The following is a 27,474-nucleotide window of genomic DNA, read 5'->3' as shown; positions in this document are numbered from 1 at the left end:
TCGAAATCATGGATCGAGAAGTCAAACATACAAAGCAAAGTCGTATCCCGTTAGTGAAGGTTCGCAGGAATGCCAAGCGGGGACCGGAATTCACTTGGGAGCGGGAAGACTCAATGAAACAGAAGTATCCACAACTCTTTCCAAATCCATGATTTGTATCTTGTCTCGTGTTTTAACTTTGAATTTCGGGATGAAGTTCCCTCTAACGGGGGGACAATGTAACAACCCGAAATTTCCGTACCACTTCTTGTAACTCTTTCGTAGTTCAATTCAAGCAACCAATCGTCGTTTTCAAATTCGATTCTGATTTTTCTTATTTAATTAAGTCATTAACTTGTACATATCTAAAATGACTTAATGTATGTCTTAATACAATTAAGAATCATTTTAACACCCCATATTAGTGATCGGAATATTTCTAGAATCAATCACATCGGGTTACGACAACTCAATCGGGTACGACCAAAAGCCTCGCCTAACACCGGTATCGGGTAGAATTCCACCGTGTCCAAAACTTAGACACTATATAATGTGTTCTAAGCCTTCATTTGAAGCTTTTGGCTTCATCTCACTACTCTCTCTCTAACCTCTCTGCTCACTCTAAATTAAGGTCTAAAATCAAAGATTTAAGGCTCCAAATCATAGAGGTAACCTTCCTAGCTTATTATTCAACCTCTTAGGCCTTCAAATCCAGGATTAAAATGAGATTTAGGACCTGGAACATGTGTTTACAGCCAAGGAATAAGCTTGGGCCGTAAACACACAATAATGGGGTTTTTGAGCCATTTAAACCTTCCAAATCATTGTTGGGACTTAGATATGACTTTGAGGCTTACAAACCTGGACTTGGAACACCCTAAACATAAATTTTGAGGGAAAAACAAGAGTTTACAGCCAAGACATGTGCTTGGGCCATAAACTCCTCAAACATGGGGGGTAAACTCATTTTTACATGTTAGAATGCCTTGAAACTTAACCAATAGCCTTGTAGTAAATCCTAGAACCATCTAAAAATAGTTTGGGGACCATAAACACATCAAATACCCTACATATGAGAGTTTACAGCCATAGAACACTTCTGGGCCGTAAACTCCTAAAAATATGTTAAATGGTGCCTTAAATTCATAACAAGGCTTGGAAAATTAACTAGAATCACATGTGATTGTTCTTTGTACCTCAAATGAATTATTCTTGACCATAGTAGAGTTTACGGCCATAAACTCCAAGTTTAGGGCTGTAAAATCCCTTTTAAATGGTATAAGTTCATTAAATCTATTCCAAGGCATTTTAGAAATCCATTCCAACAATCCCCATGTCCAAACAAACCATTAAACACTCAAAATCACACCAACATGAGTTTACGGCCGTAAACTCATGTATGTGTGTGTTATGTGGCTGTAAACTCCCTTAAATGTTTACTCTTGGGGAGTAAACTCAAATCCCAAGTCCCTAGTGCCATTACGCGTCCGAAGATGTCACCCGGGTCACTCCAAATGCTCGTTTTGAGGTGTTTAACCTCGTTGGAGTGTAATGTTCCATATAATTAGTGATTGTAAATCTAATTAGATATATATGGGCATTATTACATTTTACATAGGGACATCGCGAGTAATCAAGCCCCGAACCAACATCTAGTGTCCGAAACCGTTGCAATTCCGAGTCTGGTGAGTTCATACCCCTACCCTTTTTCACCGTTTTCACCGTTTTCAGGGCGGGGGAACACAAGCAAAGTACAAGGGATTACTTGTACTCAAAAATATGTTTTCATGTGTGTGTTTCACATTTTATATGCTTTTAACTTTGATTGGTACAACTGATAACCGTTTGAACATGCAGATCACGTAAACATATATTTGTTAAATGGATTTTAAACTGTTATGTTTTACATATATTTCACAAATGGTTTTCCACATTTTATCAGATAAAAGCATGACATTAGAACATTTGAACATAATACCTGTACACTGTTTTGTCCTCGGCAACACTCCACATAAATACGCGAGTTGAGGACTATCATATTATTACTAGTAAATTTGTTAATCCTGTATGATTGGAGACACATCCTCGGCGAACACTCCACAGAGATATGCGAGTGGAGGACTACACCCGTAACCAGAATCTCTGGGATTTAGAGAGCGTGACTTGAGTGTATAGATCTATACGGGGCTGACTACCCCACACATGGCTGCTCGCTACAGCCAAACCGAAATGGTTCAAGGGTGACGAAAGTCATAAGTATGTGGACTACTTATTGCCATAGGTTTAGTCCATCGTATGGTTATGGAACTCGCAATTAGGATAACAGAGATTTACTTATGGTAATAATAATAAACAACTTTATACAATTCACAAAGATAACCAGGATTCGGTATACATCTTTCACATCGGTAACCAACAATCAGGAAAGTATGGGACTTTCCTGGGAAACCTAGTACATAACCAGGTCTAACATGAATACATCTTTTACATAAGGTAACCAACATTCAGGAAAGAATGGGACTTTCCTAGGGGAACATTGAACATAACCCTATTTTGCAGATACATCATTTACATTGATAACCAACATTCAGGAAAATATGGGACTTTCCTGGTGAAACATTTACATAACCAGAAAGAGTAACAAACCAGATAACCTTACTTTACATCTTTCACAATTGGTAAAACAATCAGGAAAGTATGGGACTTTCCTGGGAATACATTGGTACATAACCAAAATAGTATGTCAATCCAGATAGCCTAACTATACATCTTTGCAAGAGAAAACATGTTTTTCAGTGTACAACTTTACTTTACATGTTGACAAACGATAACCAACCATTTTAAGAAAATATGGGATTTTCTTGGTGTGCGTAACATTTCAGAAACACAAAGGAAAATTGAACATTTCACAAACAAAAACTACTTATGAACTCACCAGCGTTATGCTGATTTTCAAACCGCTTGTGTTCTCAGGTCAGTGTTAGAACAGGTACCCGAAGATCCTTTTTGTCAAAAGACGGAGATCTCAGAAGACCCGTTTCATTTTGTTCATATATATATATATATATATATATATATATATATATATATATATATATATATATATATATATATGCTATGTAACACAGCTGTACAAACTTTACTTTTGAAACAATTGTAAAACTTTTCTTTATGTAATGTAATGGTTGTTTTACTTTACTTATTATGTGCATTGGATTTGATACTCAACGTGGAGTCAACCCCGGAAATGTTTCCGCCTTCGGTTTTCGGGGTGTGACAGATTGGTATCAGAGCCCTTGTTTATAGTGAATGAAGTATACCAAACCTTACATGGTTTAACACTATAAACACTAAAGGGCCTAAGTGCTCTGAATTAAAAGTATCCTCAAACTACAAGTATTTTCAAAAGTATACAAGTATACCGAACCGTCGTGATCCGTAACTACAAGTAGAACAGAACATAAGTAATTGGGTGTTGTGTACCACGGTTAAACCTGGGCAGTTATGTAGTCGTTTCTAGGGTCAATATAGCCTGGCCAACTATATTCATTCGAGACATGACCAACATGTGCTTGGGAGTGATTGTGGTGTGCGGCATGCCTAAAACTCACCCTAATATCCCAAACATCGAACCAGTGTCGTAATCAAATCATGAAATACTATGGGAGTATTTCTCGATCCAATCCTCTGTAGAAATCCTTATTCGAGTGGCGTTCTGTGATCATTCTTAGCGATAAATTATCTGTTTTGATAACTCTTTCCTGCTTTATCGCTTATTCGGAACATATAACTGCCATATCTATCGATTCAATGTAAAGGACCTACCATCCTCTCTCTTTCTTGGTCTTATTAGATCAAGATGCCTCCCAGATAGAGACCCAGCTCAAAGAACAACAACAATCCTTCTTCGCCACCAGCTTCTCCTCAAATTGACCTTGCATCGCTCCAGACAGTCCTGACTACTGCAATGGTGACAGCCATGTCACAAATGAACCCTGGTGGTCCAGGAAGTGGTCCCCAATCCCAGAACCGCGAAGATAGCCAGGGACACCAAAAAGGGGGTTCCTATAAGGATTTCATGAATGCGAAACCAACATCGTTCAATGGCGCTGGAGGTGTCATTTCCTTGTCCTGATGGTTCGAGAAAATCGAATCCATCTTCGAAATCTGTTCCTGCATGGAATCTGATAAGGTCAAGTTCACAGCCTGTACCTTCGTTGATAAAGCCTTGACTTGGTGGAATGGCCGAGTCAAATCTCTGACCCTACCTGTAGCTAATGCCATGGGCTGGGAAGCCATGAAAGAACTCCTCATAGCTGAGTACTGTCCCCGTGGTGAAATGCAGAAACTAGAGCACGAGCTCTGGAACCTGAAGATGAAAGGTTCCGACATTGCTGCATACACTTCCTCATTCGATGATCTCGCACTTCTCTGCCCGGGATTAGTCACTCCTGAAAACAAAAAGATCGAAAGGTTCATTTGGGGGTTATCCCAACCGACAAAGAGTCATGTCTTGGCTGCTCGTCCGGATACCTATGATAGTGACAAGACTTTAGCCCAAACCCTGATTGATCACAGCGATGATATTAAGGAAAATTCTGGAAGAAGAAGAAGGGTCAATCTTCCCAAGGATCTTCCAAGAAACAGCAGACTATGGCAGTCCATGCTGCTACTACCCCCGTTGCTGTTGCTTCTGTTGTGGGATCCACAGCTCCAACTCCTACCAGTAGATATTCTGGTAATCTTCCTCTATGTGACAAGTGCAAATACCATCACAATCCTGGCCCCTGCCGAGAACTATCCTGTACCAACTGTGGTAAGAAAGGGCACACAGTTCGATTCTGCAAAACTCCGACCCAATCGGCCAACTAATCATCTGGAGTAGGCGTTAGTCAAGCTTGCTACAACTGTGGAGAGGTAGGGCACTTTAAAAGGAACTGTCCCAAGAAGTCAACTGTTGATAACACCGGAAGAGTTTTAACCATGGGACGGGAGGAAGCAATCGCTGATCCCACTGTTGTTTCGGGTACGTTCCTTCTCGACAACTCATATGCTAGTATTCTTTTCGATTCGGGTGCTGAAAGGAGTTTTGTTAGCCATGCATTCAAACATAACCTAAAACATAATCCTCAACCACTAACTGAAACGTTTACCATTGAGATGGCTAACTGTGAGAAAGAAAGCGCTAGCGATGTATTCATAGGTTGTACGCTTACCCTAAATGACCACTCATTTCCTATAGATCTCATGCCAGTTTCCATTAAGAGCTTTGATGTTATCATTGGCATGGATTGGCTGAGTCCCAATCATGCTGATATCCTTTGTTACGAAAAAGCCATCCATCTCAACCTTCCTTCGGGACAGACTCTCGTAATCTATGGCGATAAACCCAATTCCAATCTTCGTATCATTTCCTGCATCAAAGCTCGAAAGCTCCTACGAAAGGAGTGCATTTCATTCTTAGCCCATGTGATCAATGAGAAACAAGAAGTTAAAGACCTCGCGAGCATCCCCGAAGTCTGTAACTTTCCTGATGTGTTTCCCGAAGAGCTTCCAGGAATTCCTCCCGAGCGTCAGCTCGAGTTCCGTATTGATCTAATTCCTGGAGCTACCCCCGTAGCGAAGTCTCCATATCGCTTAGCTCCAGCAAAAATGCAGGAGTTATCCAGTCAACTCAATGAGTTTCTTAGTAAAGGATTCATTAGACCGAGTTCCTCACCCTGGGGAGCTCCGTTATTGTTTGTCAAGAAGAAAGATGGATCCTTTCAGATGTGTATCGACTACCGTGAGCTGAACAAGTTGACCGTTAAGAACCATTATCCACTTCCGCGAATAGATGACCTCTTCGATCAACTCCAGGGAGCCAGCTACTTCTCAAACATAGACCTTCGGTCAAGGTGCCATCAGTTACGAGTTCATGAGAATGATGTTTCCAAAATAGCTTTTAGAACTCGATATGGACACTACGAGTTCGTAGTGATGCCCTTCGGTCTAACCAATGCACCGGCTGTGTTCATGGACCTGATGAACTGGGTGTGCCGTCCCTTCTTAGACAAGTTCGTCATTATGTTCATTGACGACATCCTCGTCTACTCCTGAAGCGAAGAATACCACAAACAACACTTGAGGTTAGTGTTGGAGACCCTTAGATCCGAGAAGCTATACGCGAAATTCTCCAAGTGTGAATTCTGGATACGGAAGGTAACTTTCCTCGGTCATGTGGTAAGCGAGGAGGGTATTCACGTGCATCCTTCAAAGATTAAAGCGATAGAGAATTGGTCGGCACCGAAGACACACACAGAAATCCGTCAATTCTTGGGTCTCGCCGTCTATTATCGGAGATTCATCCAGAATTTTTCCAAAATCACCAAACCCTTAACCACTCTAACACAGAAAGGTGTACCCTTTTCTTGATAAATTTCTAGTGTCATCCTATAAGCCCTAGGAATTGGCGTACTTCGGTTGGTGTTGTTCGTTCATTCCAATCGCTAATTGGTTTGATCTTTAAGTAGTAGCAATATCCTTGCAACTGATTGAACAGATCATTGATCCTCAGGAATGGGTATCGGTTCTTGATGGTTAGCCTGTTTGACTCTCGATAGTCAGTACATATCTTGAACGATCCACTATTCTTTTTGACAAACAATGTCGTAGCTCCCTATGGAGAGAAGCTTGGCCGGATAGAGTCTTCGTCAAGAAGTTCTTAGAGTTGACTGGAGAGTTCTTTCATTTCTGATGGAGCTAGACGATAAGATCTTCCACTGGTGCTGCACCCGGGATCATGTCTATTTGGAATTCAACTTGTTTGACTAGAGGTACTCCTGGTAGATCTTCTAGAAATACGTCCGAGAAATCGTAAACTTGTGGAATGTGTTTGATTTCATTACCCTTGCCTTGCATATCCACCACGTGGTCCAAGAATGTGAAGCATCTCTTCTACTAATACTTCCTTGCTTGCATGCAAGTGATGATTATTAGGTTCTTCATTGTTTTATCTCTGTAAATAACGAGAGCCTCGTTGTCGGGTAAAGGTAGTCGGACGGCTTTTTCATAACAGAGAATCTATTTTCGATGAATTGATAACCAATCAATTTCGATGATCACATCGAACTTCCACTGGTCATAGGCATTAGGTTGATGTGAAAGACGTGGTTATTCATGGTGAGAAGGCAATTGATAAGCATCTCTAAGGTGCTTTCATTTGGTTGAATTCCATTTCTATTGTGTAAGATTTATTAACTTTGTAGAATTTATGTTTTATCGCGTTTATAAACCTATGGTCAATTAAGCTTATCTCGGTATCCGTATCAAATCATACGGAAGCATAAATATTATTGATATGAAGCATACCAGTAACCACAGTTGGTTCCTGGCGAGCATCTCCTGCACCAATTACAATGTTCTTCCTTTACCACCCTAATTACTCAGCTTAGGGCAATCCTTCTTGAAGTGTCCCGGTTGGTTGCATTTGAAGCAGTTACGCATTTTTCCTAGATGTGTGACCTCTCAAGTTACAGTTGTTGCAGACCATGCAATTTCTGACTTGGATAAAGTACGCATGTTTGTGTTTGTGTCATAGACAATAATATGTTCTGATTTGGGCTTGAGGAGTTTGAATCTCCCTTTGGACTCCTTGTCATATTTCTGTTTTGTTCCCTTCGTCTGGTTCTGTTATGTCTGTTTCGTCGTGGTATTCGGATGAAGATATTATTCAATCAAATGATAGGCCAATTGTTTAGCACTATCAAAGGTAATGGGCCTAGATGCAACAATCATACCATGAACTGGGGGAGTTAGCCCCCAAATGTGCCTTTTAATCTTTTTGTATTACGAGTTTACTATTTACGAGCGGAGGTTATGTGACAACCCATAAATTTCGTTCCGTCATTTTAACTGATCCGTCAGTAAAATTCGTCGTATTTGAATTGTTTCAGCTTTGTTATTAAACTAAGTCATTAAATTTGAGTCATTTATTATGACTTAATGGGTGCTCAAACACGTTAATAACTCAAGAAAATATTCCAAATTATCAATTAGAAAAATCTTAGTTTCGACCATATCGGGTAACAGCAACTTAATCAGGTACGACCAAAAGCCTCGGTAAACGTTAGTATCGGGTAGAATTCCACCGTGTCCCAAACCCTAACCATATATAAAGTTGATTAAGTCTCATTTGAAGCTTTTTTTCACTCTCTCTCTAACCTCTCTCCTCAAATCCAAACTCTAAGTCCAAAATCATCAAATTATGGCTCCAAATTATCAAGTCAATTATCCTAACTCATATATTAGCATCCTTAGCCTTCAATTTCGTGTTTGAATAATGGAATAGGACCATAAACATATGTTTACGGCCCAGGAACAACCTTAGTCCGTGAACACATGAAAATGGGGTTTTTGAGCCTTAAAACCCTTCCAAACCACCATTGGAACTTAGATATGGCTTAACGACTTATTGGATTGGACTTAGAACACCTTAAACTCAAATTTTGGGGAGTAAACATGAGTTTACTACCCAAGAACATGCTTGGGCCGTAAACTCCATATCATGGGGAGTAAACTCATTTTAAAGTGTTAAGATGCCACTTGAACACACCAATAGCCTTGGAATAAAGTCTAGAAGCAACCACAATCAATTTAGGGGCCTTAGACTTGATTAAAACCACTCCTATAGGAGCTTACGGCCGTAAACCTCCCAAGGATAGGTTCCTGGGCCGTAAACTCCTATACCTTAGTTAAATGATGCCCTAAATACATTCTATGGCTTGTAAAATGACTTAGAATCACATATGATTAATCTAGGGCCACCAAATCATTAAAAGGAGTGTATAGGAGCTTAATTACGGCCGTAAACTCCTAGTTCACGGCCGTAAACTCCCTTTGATGTTTCCTTTGGTGGTTTAATTCCTTCATATGCCTTACATTAAATCCTAGCAACATTTTCCAAGTGATTTTTGACCCTTAAGCACCTTAAAACCCATCATCCATGAGTTCACGGCTATGAACTCATGTGGACATGGTCTTAGGGCCGTAAACTCCCTAAGGAGTTTACTCTTTAAGAGCAAACTCATTATCTATGCCCTATACATCCGTAGATGCCACCCGGGTCACTCCAAACACTTGATTTGAAGTGTTTTCGCGTCTTGGAGTGTATAATCATGTCTAATTAGTGATTTAAAGTCTAATTAGATACAATTGTATATAATCTCATGTTACAAAGGAACCTCACACATTATCAAGCCCCGAACTGACGTTTAGCACCCAAACCGACACGCTTCTCGACCGGTGAATCCATACCCCCTACACCTTTTCCGTGTTTTTCAATGTTTTCAAGGCGGGGGGGGGGGGGGGGGGGGATTACAAGCAAGATTATAAATGTTTTCAAAACCTAAAACTAATGTATTTGTATAAATATCTGGCTCACTTTTAGATATCTTTACCCCTTATGTATTTTGCGGAGCATAAGGGATGTTTATTTGAATAATAAATACATGGATTTCAATTATAGTAAAGTAAACAATCAAATCAATCAAATTATTATGGGACTTATTTGGGATCTTTAGTTCTTGTTTTATGAGCACAAATTTATGAAAAGTTAATAGATAAACTATGTCTGATTCAGTTTATCTCTGTTTAATTTAGAGTATATTGCCAGATAATTCCATTGTACTAAACTGTTTATACCGTATTATGTTTCAAAACAATTAGTATGCTTGATAACGTCTGTGAACATCGTGAATAATTTGATACTAGCTTGTGAGATTCGTCATTTTAAACCTTTGGGTTATCAGTAAATCCTCCCCGGAAGTGTAACCAGAGTCTCCTGGAGGGAGAGCGTGGAATTTGTGAATAGATCTATTTGAGACTGACAATCCCACACCTAAACTGCTAGCTACAGTTAGGCGGACATGCCTGGGGTGACAAATTCTGGAAATCGTCCGATGTTTGAAGAACGTCAAGGAGGTCTCAGTGTCGCATTAGCATGGTTACCTGACTCATAATACGTATTAATATAAGTTTATTCACGGATTTGATTTTATATCTATTTTCTACCTATAGTTCGTATATATAGTACGGGATGGTAGTCCCATGGTTTTATATCTTATATCTAGTACAGGATGGTAGTCCCATGGTTTTGAATCCATATCTAGTACGGGATGATAGTCCCATGGTTTTGAATCTTTATCTAGTACGGGATGATAGTCCCATGGTTTTGAATCTTTATCTAGTACGGGATGATAGTCCCATGGTTTTCAATCTATATCTATCTATAGTTTTGTGTATATCATACTATCTTATATCTAGTACGGGATAGTATTCCCATGGTTTTATATCTAGTACGGGACAACAATCCCATGATTTTCAATCTACAGTTTTTATGTATCAAGGCTATCTTATATCTAGTACGAGATAGTAATCCCATGATTTTCAGTATATAGTTTTATGTATTAAACTATACAATTTGTTCTTTAACTAAACTTTACTTTTAGGAAAATAAGGGTTTTTCCTGGGATAATAAACTGTACATAACCGGATCGTATAATAAATGGATAACTCAACTAAACTTATAAGAAAATATGGGATTTTCTTGGATAACAAACTTTTTCGGAAAACCAAAGGAAACCAAAGGGATTTTCTAATATGTAATGTAATGGTTGTTTACTTTGCTTACTATGTACATTGGTTGTGATACTTAACATGAAGTCACCCCCGCCCCGGAACGTTTCCGCCTTCGGTTTCGGGGTGTGATAGTGAGGTAGTTAAATCGGGATATGTAAGCAATCACCTCCAAATCTTTCATAGTAAGGTTTCATAATTATTGTTCTAGGGTCTGAATTTCTTGTCAAGAACAATACTCCTCGATCAACATCTATTTCAGGGCTCCCCAAGTAATGGAATAGGCTACATCAATTCCTATAAACTTGGTATGGTTATTCCACCAAGTCAGGGCAGAATCCATTAGCGTACAAGTGGCATACTTAACACGGAAGTCATCAATGCAAGACCAGATATGGAACACTGCCTCCATCAACTCTACCCAATGGGATAAACCAATGGCTCCTTCCTTACCAAAGAAGGATTGGGGTTGGTAGGCTATGAAATCCTTGTATGAACTAGATTTGGGGTTGTTTTTGTTAAATACTAGAATACCGCCATCATTTTTTGGCAGTCCCTTATGCAATCACAGTTTTCACTAGTGTTGAGTCCATTCGAAATGTTGGTGGTGGGTGAACTTGCAGATTCCTTTGAGGGGCCTTTATCCTAAATGTTTAGAAACGACACACTTAAGTTCTTTATACTACTTAATCATAAACAAGTATGTAGGATTTGTATTGTATGATAATGTATTAGTAAAATTTGTTCCTAAAATCCCATAGATTTCCAAATTATAGAGTGATATTGATTCCTGAAATCCTACCGATTTCCAAACGATAGCGGGAAGGTGGTTGATTCGTAAATCCTCCATATTTCCAAATGATAGAGAGGGAATCTTAATCGATAGTCATTTTTAACTGAGTAGTGGTAAGTTTATAAGTGTTTTAGAGTTGGTATAAGGATTCTAAGGTACTAGGTTTATGTAGCGAATCTTGAGAACATTCCTCAATCTCATAAACTCTCAACCATTGTAGTTTATCAAATGCTTGCTCAAGGTTGGTTGTGCATCGACTCGACTGTAAATAACATAGGTGCGCATTCCAGATTTATTTATGATATGACTTATGTATGGTACTAACCTTAGTCAAGGCATTTGACCTAAAGGGTTGTGTTGGTAGTTTTAGTTGAAGGGATGTTTAGAATTTTATTAAGTATCTCATCACAAGTTAGAGTATATATAACTCTTATATATTATTTTTTTGAGGTTTGTAGTATTATTAAATCTTGTGTTTTAATCCAAGACTATCAAGTACAGACGAGGGTCAGACAAGAAACACCAGAAGGAATGACCATTTTGGCAATTAAGTCATTCTGAAATCTAGCAACCCTATGCGAGCCTTCAAACCAGATTCTCCGTACCATAAGTAGCCAAGGAGTAGTGTAAATAATAATAATTCTTTTATTTGGATCTTATTTCTATAGTTGTATTCCTCTTTCGAGGATACGAGTTCTCTATAGCAAATTTGACTCTGATACCAATCTGTCACACCTCTGACTGAGGCGGTGGAATATGATAGGTTATGTGACTTAGTTCATGGATCACAGGTAAACCGAATATATAGCACAAGTACAATAGTAAAGAAAAAAACAATTATATTCCATCTTGATGTTTGAATACATGGATCTTACAGATAATAGTATAGTTAGTGTTCTAAAAGGCGTGCCATGGCGCGCGCCAAGAAGTGCCATGGCTTGATGTGTGGCTTCGCCATTACGGAAAGACTCATAATGTTGCTTTTAAGCATGAAACATGGCAAGGCGTGATATGGCATGCCATGGTGCGTTATGGTGTGTTATGGCACGTGCTTTTTCATTTGAGACATGTTTTTTTCTCCTTGTTATGTCATTTCTAATTGAGAATACAAGTATTGTGTTTTTTGTAAACATTTTATTATTAATTATTTATATAACACTTCTAAAAAGTAGTTATATTTAATATAATTTTATATTTATGTGGTGATCTAATTATAAATTAATACAAAATCGCCGCCTTACATCACACATTGAAAAACACCATGGTTCATTAAACTTTGAATGATCAGTCGCGGTTGTAGCTAGCAACCGCAGGTGGGCATGTCAACCCCGTATATATATATATATATATATATATATATATATATATATATATATATATATCGCTCCAAAGATTAATGGTTATAGTAGTGTGGGTATGTTAAGTTTTTAGACTTTAGCTAATGTACAATGTCTCACCATAAGCCCTTAACTAAGGTATGAATAACTCTCAGCCCTAACTTAAATGTGGATAAGTTACTAGGCATAATGATTGGTATAAAGTTTACAAAATCCGAGCATGTTTGATGTATACGTAGAAGTGTAATTTATTCACTTTTATAAGGAGGTACGTTTCAAAGTAATAATCATAAGTACATGTATAAACTTTATCTATTTAATACATACATGCATAGTAATAGCTTAAATCTTTGAAATATTACAAGGGTGATAATGCTTTATGACATTATTTTTATGACATAAAATGTCACATAAAATCATAAGTTTTGTAGTATGTAGCGTATGTTCTTAAGAGTTGTTTTATTTTAAACAACATAACATATGTATATTTAATAAGTTTTAACACTAGTTTATGAGCTTATATATATATATATATATATATATATATATATATATATATATATATATATATATATATATATATATATATATATATATACACATATATCATGTTATTAGTAAAAACAACATTTTTATAGATGGACCGTAAAACTCACCATTGAAGTGTGAAAAGTGTTCGTTGACAAGATCGAGTCTAGGCTGTGTTTTCTGAGCTTTTATATCACAAACTTTCTACACGATCCGACTTCATAGGGTGGTAGATCAAATTCTTAGGAGCACAAAATTAGTTTTCGGGCCGTTCAGGACTCATTCGCGTTTTCTAAACTTTTGAACGATACTTCCGGTAACAGCCCGGATTCCCAGGTATCTTTACTTTCATATTTTTGATATTCTGTGAGGGGACTCGGCGAGTTGGAGGTCGAACTCGCCGAGTTGGGTCGCGGTTTTGGGCGGAGGTTCGTGTCCGGACTCGGCGAGTCCAAGGGATGGACTCGGCGAGTCCGCGCTGTTTAATGAAACCCTAATTTCCCGGTCCTAAGCCCTATTTAAAGGACCTTATGGCCTTCATTTGAGGCCACCATGAACCCTAAGAGCACCTATACGACTATGAGCCCTTGTGAGTGTGTTAGGAGGCCATTTGTTCATCATTTTGTGTATTATTGCAAGAAAGGAGGGAGAAGATCAAGCATGAAGAGTTGGGGAGCTTGGATCTGCTTCTATTTCATCAAGGGAACCTTGTTGAGGTAACTTTCTGAGCCAAACTTCGTATTTTGGGTTGATGTGTCAAATCTAGAGTTTCTTCATGCATTTCTTGGCTTAAATTGGAAGTATGAAAGGTCCCATGGAGATATGGAACCTAGATCTGGATCTTAGCAGGTCTAGGAGGCCCCCATATGACAAGCTTTATGTCCATTCTCTTGAGTTAGAAGCTAGGGTTGCCATATTAGAGGTTATTTCTCCAAAATGAGCCTTGTATGCATTGCATGGCGACCAAGACTGAGACTTTACGAGAAAAATAAGCTTGGGAAGGCCAGATCTATGTATGTATGGAACGGATCTGACCGCAAAAGCCAGTTTTAGCTGGTGCATGGCATGGACTCGCCGAGTCTGAAGAACAGACTCGACGAGTCGCTTGAAGATTGTCCTTGAGACCACCTAGTGTGTAGTCCTGACCGAGTTGTGGGTGACTCAGTGAGTTGCAGAGAGTTGGAAAGGTTTTGACAGGTGGACCGAGTCAAGTTGGGACTCGCCGAGTTGTCCTTGCGACTCGGCGAGTTGAGTCGCGGTGGCCCCATGATACAGGCCCAGGTGGAACTCGTTGAGTCGGGGGAGTACTCGACGAGTCAAAGGGAAAATCCTTGAGAGTTTGTTAAAACGCGTAGACTCGCCGAGTCACTATAGTGCACTCGCCGAGTCCGGTCCAAATTGACCAAAGACTGTTGACCAAGTCAACGTGTGTTGACTTGATATGGATGGTGAACCTTAGTGGTACAAGTAATAATTATAGATTCATGATATCATAGGAGGATTACAGCTCGAGGGTTCGAGCATGAGTGATTCCAGGATTCACGATTAGCGACTTAGCGAGGCATACGAGGTGAGTCTTCTCACTATACTGTACCCAGAAGGGTTTTGACTGTGTGACCGGAAGGTCGAATATGATATGAGATATATGCTTATGTGTGTTAAGTTATTCGTTATATGTGCCATGTAGGATATGCTTGATTTGGGCCGGAAGGCAACATGTTATGGGCTGGAAGGCGTGGTCATATGGACTGTAAGGTTGATGTGGGTAGGACCGGAAGGTTTACCCAGTCGGGACGGAAGTCCCCTGAGACACATGGACCGGAAGGTCAAGGCCTGGAAAGGCATACGTGCGTAGGTTGTATTTTCGGGAACTCACTAAGCATTTATGCTTACAATTGTTGTGTTATGTGTTTCAGGTACTAGCGAGGACCGTGGGAAGGCACCGGCGTGATCATACACACACTCGGGGAAACCATTTTGTGATCTTTTGTTATGTAATCGGTTGTGACTAAATTGTTACATTGGAACCTAAACTTATTACTCATGTTTTGATGATTGTAAAAATGAAAATTTTGTGGTTTGGAATTTTATGATGTTACAAGTTGGTATCAAAGCCTTGGTTTGAGGGATTCGGGTACATCTTTGGGCGTAACTGAACTCAAACCGGGGATTTGAGAAAATTTTAATTAATAAATCAATAAAAATTTGATAAGTGATTTTGAGACAACCAAAGAAGAAAGAGTGTGTACGGTCAGCCAGCGCCCGAACGGTAAAATCCCCAAAATACCCTTACAATATGTGTTATGAGATATGATATGATATGATACGCATGCTAGTAGACTAGGTATACATATTAGGACTAGAGTGGCCTGATTTTGTGATGCCTTAGTCTAGGGAAACCTGCTTCTATGAGGTGCTTGAGAGCGAGTGGGTAACTAGTGTATGGCAAGAATAGAGTACTCAGGATTCGGGGTTTGGGGAGAACGACTTGGGGTGAATACCGACGCGGTGTAATTGGTAGTATTGGGCCCGTACTACCAAGAACACCAGGTCAGTGGGCAGCCCAAGTAAGAATCCCTGGGTATCGGAGACTGAGTAGGATTGCGTTATCGAGTGCGATTATGCCCGATAGAGTCTCTAATATTTTTATGTTGTATTTCAGAGACATCATGGTTGGACCACGACACAGACCTGGTACGAGTGGTGTGACTGACGAGGAGCTTCGTCAGATGATTGATGAGGAGGTAGCTGCAGCGATCCGGGCCGAGATTCCGGAGATGTTTAGGTCTATTAAGACCACGCTGATGGAGACATTTGATGAGCGGTACGCCGCGTTGACTGAGGTTGCCGTCGCTGCAGCTACCGCAGCTATGGCCGCTGCCAGACCACAGGGGGTGACTCGTCGCTGTTCCGGGAGTTCAGCAACACGAAGCCACCAGAGTTTGATGGGACGCAGGATCCGATTGCTGCGATGAGATGGATTGATAATATCGAGGGATGCTTCTATACTTGTTCATGTCCGGAGCATCTGAGGGTTCGGTTCGCCCTGAACCAGCTCCGCCTGGGAGCAAAGGATAGGTGGAAGTTCGTGACGGCGAACTTCACTTTGGCAGAGGTCTCAACTGTGACTTGGGAGAGGTTTACTGATATGTTCAGAGACGAGTATGTTCCCCTGGTGGAGAGGGAACGGTTGGTTCAGGAGTTCTTGATCCTCAAGCAGGGTAATGATTCTGTTACGGTGATCACACGGAAGTTTCATGAGAGGGCGATGTTCTGCCCCGAGCAGGTGTCCACGGAGCAGGCTCGGATGAGTCGGTATTTGGGAGTGCTGAGGAGGGATATCCGGGAGTTCGTATCGAACTCGTCATATCAGACTTTTGCTGAGCTTCAGGCGAATGCCAGGAAGCGTGAGATCGAGTTGGAGACCCAGGCCAGGGAGGAGGCCGAGTCTCAACGGGTGGATCGGCGGCCGGTTCAGTCTCAGCTGGCAGCCAAGCGGATCAAGTCCGCTGATTTGAGATCCGGAGGTCAGAAGAGTCGCACTTGCGGGAAGTGCGGCAAGGGTCACGAGGGGGCATGTCGATCGGGTGCTTGCTACAAGTGTGGCAAGGAGGGGCATTTTCATTGCTAGAGATTGCCCCAAGGGATTCATGGTTTGCTTTCATTACAACCAGACTGGCCATCGGAAGGCCGAGTGCCCCCAGCTTCGCCAGGGATCTACACCTGCTGCCAAGGTTCCCGAGGTTCGGCCAGTGAAGGTCGAGGCTCCGAAGGCTCATGGAAGAGCTTTCCAGTTGACTGCGGAGGAGGTCCGCGCGGCTCCTGATGTCGTGGCCGGTATGTATTCTTTCATGTATTTACATTTATACTGAGATATTGTGCTTATATTATTATATGCGTAGGTACTTTTCCTGTGAATCATGTGCCTGCTTTGGTATTGTTCGACTCGGGTGCGAGTCGGTCTTTTGTTTCGTTGGCTTTTAGCCAGCATATCGGTATCGATCGGGAGGCAATGAGTCGTCCCCTGCGAGTTGCTATAGAAAATAAGAAAGCGGCATACGCCACCGAGGTGATTCGAGGATGCGTGCTCGAGATTTTTCGGGTCGAGTTTCCTATAGACTTGGTTCCTATAGCTATGGGGGATGTTTGTGTTATCGTGGGCATGGATTGGTTGAGCAAGTTTGGAGCAGTCATTGACTGCGAGAGACAGCTGGTGATGATTCGAGACCCTAGTGGGGGAGTGCTCACGGTTTATAGCGAGGGGACCCGGTGTGGGTCGGCGTTTTGTTCGGCTGCCAGGGCAAGGCGGAGTTTGCAGCAGGGCTGTGATGGATTCATAGCCTATGTGATGGATACTCGTATGACCGCGGAGAGGCCCAATTTGATTGATGACGTTCCGGTTGTATGCGAGTTTTCGGATGTGTTCCCCGAAGAGTTACCGGGTGTGCCTCCGGAGAGGCAAGTGGAGTTTCATATCGATTTGGTTCCGGGAGCGGCGCCCATCGCCAAGGTGCCTTATTGTCTCACTCCGTCGGAAATGCAGGAATTATCCTCGCAGCTTCAGGAGCTGTTGGGAAAGGGATTCATTCGACCGAGTAGCTCACCTTGGGGAGCGTCGATTTTGTTCGTCAAGAAAAAGGATGGTTCACATCGGATGTGTATCGATTATCGGGAGTTGAACAAGTTGACGGTTAAGAACCGATATTCGTTACCTAGGATCGACGATCTGTTCGATCAGTTGCAGGGGGCATCTTGGTTTTCCAAGATTGACTTGAGGTAGGGATATCATCAGATGAGGGTTCGCGAGGAGGATATCCAAAAGACTGCTTTCAGGACTCGTTACGAACATTATGATTTTGTGGTGATGCCTTTTGGGCTCACCAATGCCCCGGCCGCATTCATGGATCTCATGAACCGGGTGTGCCGACCGATGCTGGATCGGTCGGTGATCGTATTCATCGATGATATTTTGGTGTATTCGAGGACTAGGGATCAGCATGAGGAACATTTGAGGGAGATTCTTGGGGTTTTGAGATCGGAGAGACTGTATGCCAAGTTCTCCAAGTGTGATTTCTGGTTACAAGAGGTCCAGTTTCTCAGGCATCTTGTGAACCAGAAAGGGATATTGGTCGACCCGGCCAAGATTGAGGCAGTGTTGAGGTGGGAGATGCCGAGATCGCCCACCGAGATCAGGAGTTTTCTGGGTTTGGCTGGATATTATCGCAGGTTTATCAAGGATTTCTCCAAGATCGCTATGCCACTTACTAGGATGACCCGGAAGGGTGTTACGTTTTCATGGGGACCGGAGCAGCAGTCCTCATTCGAGACGCTTCGTTAGAAATTGTGCGAGGCTCCAGTGCTTGCACTCCCGGAAGGGATGGAGGATTTTGTGGTATACTGTGATGCCTCTATATCGGGTTTGGGGGCGGTGCTTCTGCAGAGGGGTCATTTGATAGCGTACGCTTCAAGACAGTTAAAGCCTCATGAGTCGAGATATCCCACGCACAACCTGGAATTGGGGGCGGTGGTGTTTGCCCTCAAGATCTGGCGACACTATTTGTACAGGGTTCGATGTACGATTTACACGGACCATAAGAGCTTGAAGTACTTGATGGATCAGCCAAACCTGAATATGCGACAGAGAAGATGGTTGGATGTGGTGAAGGATTACGATTGTGAGATCCTGTACCACTCGGGCAAGGCTAATGTGGTAGCCGACGCGTTGAGCTGTAGGGCGGATAGCCCCCCGATCTGAGATATTTGTATGAGATTGACGGTATTGACCCTGATTCTGGATATTATTCGAGGAGCTCAGGTGGAGGCTTCAAAGCCAGAACATCAGAAGAAGGAGCGGGTTGTAGGTCAGGTTTCAGGATTTGACACGGATGGTCGAGGGCTTATGACTTTTCAGGCTCGGATTTGGGTGCCGTTTGTGGGCGGTGAACACACTATTTTGATGGAGGAAGCACATTGATCGAAATTCTAGATTCATCCTGGTGCTACGAAAATGTATTTGGATCTCAAGAAGGAGTACTAGTGGCCCTGTATAAAATGGGATGTCACTTGGTTTGTCGAGAGGTGCTTGACTTGTCGGCAGGTCAAGGCCGAGCACTAGCAATCACATGGTAAGCTGCAACCGCTAGAGATTCCCGAATGGAAGTGGGAACAAATCTCTATGGATTTCATCACCAAGTTACCGCGAACGGCGAGGGGAGTCGATGCGATTTGGGTGATCGTGGATCGGCTGACGAAGAGCGCTCATTTTCTAGCCAATAGCGAGAGCTCTTCTGCGGAGAAGTTGGCCGAGTTATATGTGAGGGAAGTAGTATCTCGGCATGGGGTGCCGATCTCGATTATTTTGGACCGTGACGTGCGTTTCACTTCCAGGTTCTGGAAGAAGTTCCATGAGGAGTTGGGTACTAGGTTACATTTCAGTACTACATATCATCCCCAAACAGACGGTCAGAGTGAGCGGACGATTCAGACACTCGAGTACATGCTTCGGGCATGTGTGTTGGACTTCGGAGGGAGCTGGGACACCTATCTACCTTTAGCAGAGTTCTCGTATAACAACAGCCATCATTCGAGCATTGGTATGCCGCCCTTTGAGCTATTGTATGGGCGGAGGTGTCGCACCCCCATCTGTTGGGATGAGGTGGGACAGCAGGTTATGGGTAGCACGGAGATCGTGCTTCAGATGACCGAGCAAATTCAGATGGTTAGGCAGAGGTTGTTGACCGCTCAGAGCCGACAGAAGAGTTATGCAGACAGGCGACGGTCCGAGCTTGAGTTTCAAGTTGGTGATCTTGTACTCCTGAAGGTCTTTCCTTGGAAAGGAGTGATTCGGTTCAGGAAGAGGGGCAAGTTGGGGCCCCGATATATTGGTCCTTTCCGTGTGATCGCGAGGGTGGGCCGGGTAGCCTACCGTTTAGACTTGCCAGCAGAGTTGGGACAGATTCACGACACTTTCCATGTGTCGCAGTTGAGGAAGTGTATAGCCGACGAATCGGCGGTGGTTCCATTAGGGGATATTCAGGTGGATGCAAGCCTGAATTATGCTGAAAGACCAGTAGCCATTAGAGATTGGAAGATCAAGGTTTTGAGGAACAAAGAGGTACCCCTGGTATTGGTTCAGTGGCAGCATCGGAAGGGATCGGAGATGACCTGGGAGCCAGAACGTGAGATGCGGGAGCAGCATCCGGAGCTATTTGCCTAGCGGGACTTCGAGGGCGAAGTCTTATTCTAGTGGGGGAGAATTGTAACAGCCCGGATCCCCAGGTATCTTTACTTTCATATTTTTGATATTCTGTGAGGGGACTCGGTGAGTTGGAGGTCGAACACGCTGAGTCGGGTCGCGGTTTTGGGCGGAGGTTCGCGTCCGGACTCGGCGAGTCCAAGGGATGGACTTGGCGAGTCCGCGCTGTTTAATGAAACCCTAATTTCCCGGTCCTAAGTCCTATTTAAAGGACCTTATGGCCTTCATTTGCGGCCACCGTGAACCGTAAGAGCACCCATACGACTGTGACCCTTGTGAGTGTGTTAGGAGGCCATTTGTTCATCATTTTGTGTATTATTGCAAGAAAGGAGGGAGAAGATCAAGCTTGAAGAGTTGGGGAGCTTGGATCTGCTTCTATTTCATCAAGGGAACCTTCTTGAGGTAACTTTCTGAGCCAAACTTCGTATTTTGGGTTGATGTGTCAAATCTAGGGTTTCTTCATGCATTTCTTGGCTTAAATTGGAAGTATGAAAGGTCCCATGGAGATATGGAACCTAGATCTGGACCTTAGCAGGTCCAGGAGGCCCCATATGACAAGCTTTATGTCCATTCTCTTGAGTTAGAAGCTAGGGTTTCCATATTAGAGGTTATTTCTCCAAAATGAGCCTTGTATGCGTTGCATGGCGACCAAGACTGAGACTTTACGTGACAAATAAGCTTGGGAAGGCCAGATCTATGTATGTATGGAACAGATCTGACCGCAAAAGCCAGTTTTAGCTGGTGCATGGCATGGACTCGCCGAGTCTGAAGAACAGACTCGACGAGTCGCTTGAAGATTGTCCTTGAGACCACCCAGTGTGTAGTCCTGACCGAGTTGTGGGTGACTCAGTGAGTCGCGGAGAGTTGGAAAGGTTTTGACAGGTGGACCGAGTCAAGTTGGGACTCGCCGAGTTGTCCTTGCGACTCGGCGAGTTGAGTCGCGGTGGCCCCGTGATTCAGGCCCAGGTGGAACTCGTCGAGTCGGGGGAGTACTCGACGACTCAAAGGGAAAATCCTTGAAAGTTGGTTAAAACGCGTAGACTCGCTGAGTCACTATAGTGCACTCGCCGAGTCTGGTCCAAATTGACCAAAGACTGTTGACCAAGTCAACTTGTGTTGACTTGATATGGATGGTCAACCTTAGTGGTACAAGTAATAATTATAGATTCATGATATCATAGGAGGATTACAGCTCGAGGGTTCGAGCACGAGTGATTCCAGGATTCACGATTAGCGACTTAGCGAGGCATACGAGGTGAGTCTTCTCACTATACTGTACCCGGAAGGGTTTTGACTGTCTGACCGGAAGGTCGAATATGATATGAGATATATGCTTATGTGTGTTAAGTTATTCGTTATATGTGCCATGTAGGATATGCTTGATTTGGGCCGGAAGGCAACATGTTATGGGCCGGAAGGCGTGGTCATATGGACTGTAAGGTTGACGTGGGTAGGACCGGAAGGTTTACCCAGTCGGGACGGAAGTCCCCTGAGACACATGGACCGGAAGGTCAAGGCCTAGAAAGGCGTACGTGCGTAGGTTGTATTTTAGGGAACTCACTAAACATTTATGCTTACAGTTGTTGTGTTATGTGTTTCATGTACTAGCGAGGACCGTGGGAAGGCGCCGGCGTGATCGTACACACACTCGGGGATACCATTTTGTGATCTTTTGTTATGTAATCGGTTGTGACTAAATTGTTACATTGGAACCTAAACTTATTACTCATGTTTTGATGATTGTAAAAATGAAAAATTTTTGGTTTGGAGTTTTATGATGTTGCACTTCCATTCAACGTAATGACTTCACAGTTTTGTAAATCTGCTCGTCAGGAGTCAGAAAAAATATTTTTTCGGGTTGAATGAGACCCCACTTGGAAGCAATGCTGACACTAGCCTTGGTTTTCGGTTGTTGTTGTTTGATCATCGGTCAGAGCTACGCCGGGCAGTATGGTGGCGGGGGGTGGTAATTACGATGGTGCATGGTGGAGGGAATGGCATGACAGGGTGGTCTGGTGGCTGGAAAACCGTACCGGCAGCACACAAACCGAAGGGGAGAGATGAGGGTGGAGAGAGTAGAGAAAGAAGGGAATTGTACCAAATGTTTGAAAGGTTATGGTTGATATTTATAGCAAAAAAAATTACATTTTAGCCCCTCTCCTTATGCTTCTTGTCGCCTCGGAAAACGTGCCTAAATCCGATTTCTTTAATTTTTTTGCGTATATGTCAATTAGTTATCCTGAGTGTGCTTAGTCTAAATATGTAAATGAAATTCTCAAATGATAGACGATACTACATTTAGATTGCGTTTTAAGTTTCGTAAATTTACACTTTTAACCGGCTAGTTTTTCGTTATTTTCAAATGTCCGCAACTTTTGCCTATGAACTCTGTTTTTAACAATCTCTGTATCTGCACAATTCTGAGAACATACTCTCTCCAATTTTTCATCAATTCTCCCCAATTATTTAGCTCATGCATTGTAACGTCCCAAAATTCAATGCCAGAAATTTGATTTTTATTTTAAGTTATTACATAAAACCGATCAATATAAAAACTTCCATAATAAAATCTCATATCAAAAACCAAAGTGTCAATAATTAAACAAAGTATCATAAAACCATATCAGAGTGTAATCCCCAGGATCTAGTGTGCGGAAAACATAGTGTGATGCGTTGCGACCAAGCCGACTCCTTTCCTTTGAAACAATGTACCTGAAACACATAACACATAACACGGTAAGCACGCATGCTTAGTGAGTTCCCCAGAATACCACTTACACATATACGCCCTTCCAGGCCATGACCTTCCGGTCCATGTGTCTCAGGGGACTTCCGTCCCAACCCGGTAAACCTTCCGGTCCTACCCGTGTCGACCTTCCGGTCTACATCATAATGCCTTCCGGTCCATAACATAATGCCTTCCGGCCCATATCAAGCATAGCATACATAACACATACAAACATGTAACTAATCACATACAATTCCTATATCTTATAGCATACCAGACCTTTCGGTCACACATAGATACCCTTCCGGGTACAGCATAGTGAGAAGACTCACCTGATACTGTTGAAGTCTCGCAGACTCAATCCCACACTGCTGAAGTCCTGCAGACTCAACCTCAGTTGCTGGATGACAGATTCCCGATCTGTCAATATCAAAACATCACCCAATTAATAATTGGGTTCCACTACATAACCATAAATACATACTTTAAATAATTACTAAATTACCCTAAGTTTGGCTTTATTTAAGCCCAAGGCCCAATCCATAGGCCCAAAGTCAATTAGGAGTCAAATCCCATCTATGGCCCAATTTTCCAAATTATGCCCAAACCCCTTGCATGGGCCTTACCCTAGGCCTATTAAATTACTCTAGACCATTTGCTTGATCTTGGATAGCTTATTTAATAACCCAATCATCAAGGCCCAATAGAAAGGCTTAACAATAAACCCAAGTGAAATTAGGGTTTCACATAAAATGATGATTAGGGTTAAGTTTCCTACTTAACCCATTAAAGACTTAATCCATTAAGGACTTAATCCATAAAGTCCAATATTGCTTAAATTAATCTTTGTCCATGATTATTATTTGATATCTCAAGTTATTAAATAATTCTCATGTATGTGACCCGATTAATTCTTAAAGTTAGGTTTTCATTGGCATTAGGGTGTTCCAATCCAAATATTAGCCCATTTATCAATTTGTTGGCCTTTTATGACAATTAGGGCTTTATTGGGCCTAATAAGCCCACTAAAATCTTATTAAGCCCATATGGGTTTTATTGGGTCCATTAGAGTCCATTAAGCTTCATTGGGTCCATTAGAGCTTCTTTGGGCCCATTAGGGTTTCAAGCATCCCCAATCGAGTCAACTCACAAGACAAGCACACCGCCACCCGACACGACGGCCGGTGGCGGCAGCCACCACCCTAAGGTGGTGGTTTTCAATTTCTTTTCATTATACCATTCTTGTTACAATTTACAATGCAAAATCCAAAATCTCACACACACACTAACCAAGCTAAACATACACACACATACATGGTGGCAGCCACCACCTCATGGTGGTGGTGGTCTTCTTGAAAAATCCGGCCAAATGAACCACATGCGACACTCCATGAATCCCACACTTAAACACATAGAAAATCGCACCCACCACTAAATCATGCACACACAGCCACCACCATATGGCAGTGGGTGGTGGCAGAACGGTTGTACACTGTGGCAGCCACCATGGTCGGCTGCCATGGTGGTTTTTCAGAGCTTTCCGGTCACAAGCACACACACGCGCGACTCCAGGGATTATCGCGACACCTTCACGTGAACGTACCCGCTGCTGCTCCCATCTCTCGGTGGTAAATCTTGATCAGATAATCAAAATATATGTTGAACTCGCGGTGGCAACAGAAGCTAACTAATGTGGGACGAGCTCCAAAGAGGCAACGGTCGGAACGACACCGGTGACAGCCGGGTGCGGTTGTGAACAGCGACAGAAAGAGAAGAAGAAGGAGAACGACGGAGAGGTGGCCTCGGGCACTCACAGTTTCGTTGGTGGTTCTCGTTGTCGCCGACAACAAGGCATGACGGCGGTGTGGCTAGAACGTAGCATCATGGACGGAGAAGAGGCTAAGACTGGTTGGAGGAGCGTGAGCAATTAGCGATGGCGGCTGGAGGAGTGGAGGGGGCGGCCGACACTTCATTAGGTTTAGGGTTAGTGATCGGTGAAGCTAGGTTTATATACCCGCTTCCTTTATTACATTCACCCATAATAACAACTATGACCCCTCCCTTCCAAAATCAATTCGCAATAAGTCCCATATTTACCTTTTAAACACCAGCATTTAAAATCCATTACAATCTAGGTATAATATTTACAAAATAGCCCCGTTATCTCGAAAATAAGTTCAAATAAAGTCCCAAAAGTTACAATTTAATCCCTACCTTCAATAATACTTTCAAATTAACTCCGGATTTACACTTTTAGCCCCCAATCTCTAAAAGTGTGACAAATAGCTCCTCGAGATCAACACTTTGCTAAATAATTATTTGTTTTAGAGCTACGAGCCAATCAGTAATTAATTTATTTATTTAATAAATAAACGGGGTTTTACAACTCTCCCCCACTTAAATTAGATTTCGTCCTCGAAATCATTCCTTACCAATCCTTCCATACCAAGCCACTCTAGTAACATAGTCATCAACCTGGGCACGCCCTAGCCTTCCCAGGGTAGCCATGACAAATCCTCTTAAAGCCCTAAAATCTGCAGGTGAACAAATTCCCCGCAGCAAGATCACATGCATTCTGTGCGAAATCTGCTGTCCTGAGATGGTTTGAATCCTTGACATACCACTCATACCGAATCATTATCATCGAACCTAGTCCGCTTATCTCTCAACTATCTACTCAGCTTCTGATAACTCGAGGTTCCCATTATAAAACAGGGTCACAGACCCACTTATCCTTGCAGATCACTTATACTTGGCTAAAACTCAGATAATCTCCTTGCAAGTGACTTACCACTTCCCAATCAACCAACTATTCCATCCGTATTTGCAACCTGAAATGAAAATACTAACACTGCCCAAATGCTAAAACTGACCGGGCACTGAACTGCCTGAAGCAGTATGCGTTGATACATAGCTGCTTACCAAAAGCTACCGAGACTTATTGGGTCTCAACTCGCTTTCCAATCCTGTGAAACACTGGGTTCCCATCCGACTGCGGAGCTAATGGACTCCCTACTTAGTCGCCTCACACGACTTCTGAACGAAATCCTTCTCTGGAACTAGTTGTCACTAGTTATCATGTCACTGAGGCTCTAACAACCTTCTGGTCTAACCGATCGGGTCCATGCATCGAATCCTATCATCATCGCATCCAAGAGTAAAAGTGATTGCTACCTAACCAATGGTTGCCTTACATCACAAATGCCCTTATGCAGTCCATTACTTCCCTGGTATCATAACTGTAGTGGCGTTTCTACACTCTTATCACTGGCTCAACCAGATCTAATCCATCTAGGTAATACCGAAATCCAATACCTGGATTTCCATATCCTCACTGCTGCACTCGAACTGGTGGGTACTACTGTTCCTTCCGCGTTCTAACAACACGCTCATGCCATCTACCGAGCTAGTGCATGCAACGACTACACACGCAGACTTACAACACCCCTCACACTATATGCTGCTAGTGATTGCTATGGCTACACCCGCATACTTACAACACTTTCCATCCTGGGTCGAACACGCACTCGACCTAACCCTCAACTGAACTCGAGTCCTAACCAAAACTCTAACCTAGTTTTCGAAACCTACTATCACGTGACCCCACTGTATCAATACCGCACCCATGCCCATGATCAAGCATCACAGTAAACCACGAAATCATCTACACCCTCTGGCAGGGTGAGAATCGGTGCCTCGCATAACCACTGTCTGAGAGTTTCGAAGGCTGCCTGCTGCTCAAACACCCAACGAAAGGTCACGGACTTCTTGGTCAGTCGGGTTAATGGAAACCTCAATCTCAAAGAAGTCCCGCATAAATCTCCGATAATAACCCGCTAGACCCAGGGAATTCCGAATCTCAAATGGAGACCTCGGAATCTTCCACTGCATCACGGTCTCTATCTTGGCCGAATCAACTAGAATACCCTTCTGGTTGACAAGGTGCCCAAGAGATTGCACCCTGCACAACCAGAACTCACATTTGGAGAACTTTATAAAAAGTCTCTCCCCCACTTAGATTCAACCAAGTCTTCACGGTACGTGAGAATTGAAGGATCCCTAATCCTTCTTACTTCTTATTAGTCCACTGCCGACAATCTGAGCTTACCAATGCTAACGATCAATTACCAGTCAAACCTTATGATCGCCCATCCTCTGAAACCTTGAAGAGTACTCTTGAATATGGTACAGTCTGACACCTCAGACCATCTCCCATGCTATTCACTGAAGACCTTAATCT

Source organism: Lactuca saligna, chromosome 8 (assembly GCF_052625555.1).
Source record: "Lactuca saligna cultivar CGN05327 chromosome 8, ASM5262555v1, whole genome shotgun sequence".
Taxonomy (NCBI): domain Eukaryota; kingdom Viridiplantae; phylum Streptophyta; class Magnoliopsida; order Asterales; family Asteraceae; genus Lactuca; species Lactuca saligna.
This window is presented reverse-complemented; position numbering follows the sequence as displayed.